Source organism: Colobus angolensis, unplaced genomic scaffold (genome assembly GCF_000951035.1).
Source record: "Colobus angolensis palliatus isolate OR3802 unplaced genomic scaffold, Cang.pa_1.0 Scaffold98, whole genome shotgun sequence".
Classification (NCBI taxonomy): domain Eukaryota; kingdom Metazoa; phylum Chordata; class Mammalia; order Primates; family Cercopithecidae; genus Colobus; species Colobus angolensis.
This window is the reverse complement of record NW_012123820.1, coordinates 486,585-491,377: the sequence shown is the minus strand read 5'-3', so window position 1 is coordinate 491,377 and position 4,793 is coordinate 486,585. Positions and strand designations below refer to the sequence as shown.

Here is a 4,793-nt window from a genome sequence, read left to right as displayed (position 1 = left end):
ATTTTAATACCATGTGGTTTAGTTTGATGATTTTTTTTTTTTTTTTTTGGAGAGGCAGACTACCTGGAATGATGTGATTTTTCTCAATTCATTCCTGTTTTTCCTTCCATGTTCATGTATTTTCATTCATCACAAGTATTATGGGATGAACCCACATCAAAGGACCTTGACCATAAAATGTTAAGAATACAAGAAAACCAATGAAAAACCTTAACACCATTCAAAGACTTCTGTCTCTTACAGGCACTGATGACATGTAGTAACACAAAAGAATGTGGTCACCCTTCTGGAATAAGTGAGTGAGTCAAGTAAACTTGTATTTGATTCAGGTCATGTGTTGTTTGGCTGGGCTATTCAACACTACTGTAAACCCAGAAATGGATTTACCAAACACATTTATTTTCTTTTAGATTATTTACAAAATCTTTCTAAGTAATTTTGAAACTTAAAATGTATATTTCTTATTATAAAAGCAACATGTGTTCACTGCACAAAAGCTAGACAACAGGAGAAAAAACATATTTTGTATTCTGTTTAACATTTTTGTTCAAATCCTAATCTGTCCAAAAACATTCTCATCTCTCTTTCTATAAACATTAACTCTTATGAATAAACACAATAGTTTTTATTATTGGGATCATCATTTGCATATGCCATTCAAAACTTGCTGACATAAGAAACAAGAAACAAATAAGAACATACAAATAAACAAAACCCCACCAGTAACCCTGTCATTAGGTATAATCACTATTAACTTGTTGGATGTCTATTTTTCCAGAATTTTCTCAATTTGCAAATCATTGTCAGAAGCAATAGGTCTTAAATTGATTTATTTGTAATCCAAAAATACATTGGCTCTGTGCATTCTGAAGATATACATTGTTCTATCTTCTACTCTACATGCTGCTAAGAACTATTGGAAAGTCACTTTTAATAAGTTCATAGTTGGCAGTGGGCAGGGCCTTGCTGAGGACCCCCGGCTGAGCACCTGCTGCGGGTTCATCTACACATTCCCTCAGCTGCCTCCTTTCAACCTTGTCCACCCATTGCCGTCTCTGGTGCCATGGTGGTAGTTCCTGTTCCTGCTGCAGCTCTCTCCCCTTCTTCCCTCTCCACCAGATCGCAGAGGTCACTCACCATGGTTTTACCCAGTGCGGCTGCCAGGCTCTTGGGAAGCAACAGTGCATCTTGTCTTGTTCTTGCTGCCTGGCATGCCAGTGCTTCCTCCAAGAATTTGAAAGACTTATTGGCTGACCTGATAGTTAAGGAGCAGGCCAGAATTAAGACCTTCAGGCAGTGACATGGCAAGAAGGTGGTGGGCCAAATCGCTGCAGACACAATGTATGGTGGCATGAGAGGCATTAAGGGACTGGTGTATAAAACATCTGTTCTTGATCCTCATGAAGATTTCTGTTTCCAAGGCTTTAGTATCCCTGAATACCAAAAACTGCTACCCAAGGCTAAGGGTGGGGAAGGACCCCTACCCAGGGGACTTATTTTGGCTGCTGGTAACTGGACAGACCCCAAGAGAGGAACAGGTATCTTGGCAGTGGGCAAAGAGGGCAGCTCTACCTTCCCATGTGGTCACCATGCTGGACAACGTTCCCACCAATCTATACCCATGTTTGAGCTCAGTGAAGCCATGGCAGCCCTAAACAGCTTTCCCTGAGCACATCCAGAGCATGCCAGCCGAACCAAGTACTGGGAGTTGATTTATGAAGACCATGTATATCTAATCACAAAGCTACCTTGTGTTGCAGAAAAGGTCTACCGTAATCTCTACTGAGAGGGCAGCGGTATTGGGGCCACTGACTCTAAGCTGGACTGGTCCCACAGTTTCACCAACATGTTAGGCTATACTGATGCTCAGTTCACTGAGCTCATGCACCTGTAGCTCACCATCCACAGTGACCATGAGCACAGCAATGTAAGTGCTTATAGCAGCCATTTGGCGGGCAGTGCCCTTTCAGACCCATCCCTATCCTTTGCAGCAGCCATGAACGGGCTGGCAGGTCCTCTACATGGACTGGCAAATCAGGAAGTGCTTGTCTGGCTAACACAACTACAGAAGGAAGTTGGCAAAGATGTGTCAGATGAGAAGTTATGAGAGTACTTTCAACTCGAGATGGGTTGTTCCAGGCTATGGCCATGCAGTGCTAAGGAAGACTGAGCCACAATGTACCTGTCAGCAAGAGTTTGCTCTGAAACGCCGCATAATGATCCCATGTTTAAGTTGGTTGCTCAGCTATACAAGATTGTGCCCAATATCCTCTGAGATTAGAGTAAGGCCAAGAATCCTGGGCCCAAAGTAGACGCTCATGGTGGGGTGCTCTCCAGTACTATAGCATGACGGAGATACGTTGCTATGAGGTCCTGTTTGGGGCATCACAGGCATTGGGTGTACTGGCACAGCTCATCTGGAGCCGAGCCCGAGGCTTTCCTCTAGAAAGACCCAAGTCCATGAGCACAGGTGGTCTGATGAAGTCTGTGGACTCTATGTCAGGATAAAACTGGATACTGGGGAAACTGACTATCAGAAAGTGAGGAAGCCTTAAAAAATGTATATTGTTGTTTCAGGGGGCCTTTAAAGACTTGAGATTAAATTATATCTGAGGCACTGATAATATGTTTGAGGTTAAAATATTAATTCAGAGTTTAAAAAATGAAAAATGATCCCTTCTTCCCTAATCAGCTCCCTCCCCCTGCCTGGTATGAGTTGCCCATCAACTGTAGGATGACCAGAACTAATGCAGGTGCTGTGGTTTAGGTTTGGTCCCTCTCTGTCTATAGAGTGAGAATGTGGCTCCTCTTTCTCTAGGTCAAAGCCAGTTGCAGAGAATCTACAGTCACTTTGGAGCTTTTGCTTCTTCTCTGTCAAACCTCAACAAGCCAGCTAACCAAGACTCTGCCCCTTCTGTTTCCATAGGAATCACATTGGATAGTCAGCAGTACCAAGCCCCTTGGCACTCTCTCGTGCACACGAACACCTCCTAGAAAGACCTTTTGGTTAGCCAGACAGGCATGCTTTGGCAAATTTTTAAGATACCAAGTGACCATAAAGGCATGGCATTTGTGGTGACTGGCACCCAATGTTAGATTCTATTTCAATTTTTAAAACTATCCAATTAAAATTAAGGCCTGGGAGTGTTCTGTTTCCCATTACTTTAATACTCACCTCCTCCCAGACTTTCCACACCTGTTGTATCCCCAAGCTGAGGATGTTCTGGACCTCCTACTCTTGGTCCCTACTAGAAACCTCTCAACAGATCTGTGGTCCCCGTCATTGGGTTTTATCAGTGCTTAATATGAACTAAGGTTTTATACCTCCACAGAGCACAAGCCACTACCCTCTGACTTTCCCTTCCCTTCTAATATGTTGTGGGGCATAGAACAGGGACTCAGGAATGACCAGCAGGGTATTTTCAGAGTCTGGTCCCTGGGGTATTAGCACCTCTTTTTGAACAGGGAACTGATTCAAGATTGGACATGATCTCCTCTGATTATCATGTCCTGGGGCTGAGGGCATTAAAAATAGTAAGCCTCCCTCCTCATCCGCTGCCTCAAGAAAATGCCCCCTTATTTATCAACATCCTTTTCTTGTACCTTCCCCAAGAGTTCACAGTTCAATGTTTGTTTTAGAGGCCCCATTTGCACAGGTTTTCAGCAACTCGGAATGCTCTGCTGCCTTTGAGGTAGGCTTGAGATACACTCCTGCTGTGCCCCCTTCTTCCCTCCAAACTCCTGCCTTTGTTTGTGTGGATCCCCAATCCCAGAACCACGGTGTTCAGTTGGACACACGTAAATCCCTGGGTAACCATCAAGTCATGATGCAGACTTCAGGCTGTTCTGTATAAAATGCAAAATAAACATCTTTATTAACAACAGCAAAAAGTTCACAGTTAAGTGGAGGAATCAGACAAGCATATCACTGTTGTCATTGACACCATATGCTGTAGGGAACTGAGGAGTGGCACCTACTGAGCCTAGAGGAATCTGAGGAGCCTTCACAGGGGAAGTGATATTAGAGTCTTGAATAAGGAATAGAGTGTTCATCATTCAGGCAAGGCAGGGGAGGCCTTTGCAAAGAATGTGCAGGGCTGGGAGAGAATGTAAAATAGGCAGCCCCGAGTAAGTTAATATGGTGTATGATAGTGAAAAATAAATCTTGAAAGACAGAGACCTGACTGACCATGCAAAGACTTAATGTCCAGATGGGAAGCCTGGGCTTCATCTGGTAGGTCATAGGAATCTATTTAAGGAATGTATATGTGTGTGGGTGGAGTGGGGGCTTCTACAAGAAATACACAAGTAATCTTTGGATAGTGCCTTCGGTTTAGTTTCTGAAGACGTAGGCCAAAATGGGGATTGAGTGAGCAAAAAAGGCTGAGTGTAGCTGTGGACACAACAGGACACGTGCTTCCGTCTCACCCATGGGGAAGCTCTGGAGCACAAATTGCACCACAGGGTTAATACCATCCCAAGTCATGGGGTTGCCCTACCTGGGTCAATTAGTCCTTGGCCCAAGGTTTGGTGAGAAGGGAAAGAGGTAGAGCTTCCTGTGCTAGCACTGGCCAAGAGCAATTCTCAGGAGAAGGGGGCATCCATCAGTACTCACAGCTCCCATCACAGCATGAGTGCAGAAGCAGGTAAAGAGGAACTGAGCAGAGCACCAGCAATACATCCACTGCAGACAGTTTTAACTAAACGGCACAAATGTATTCTCGATGAACATTTCTGGCTCTTCCTCTGAAAGTTTGAAACTCTGGTACGTCTACATCCATCAGATGAGGAGA

The 4,793-nt window shown here is 44.2% G+C and overlaps 1 pseudogene; it reads left to right on the top strand.

Moving 5' to 3' along the window:
- Positions 1-384: 384 nt before the first annotated feature.
- On the top strand, positions 385-2,508 carry LOC105505047 (annotated as a pseudogene).
- The last annotated feature ends 2,285 nt before the right edge of the window (positions 2,509-4,793 follow it).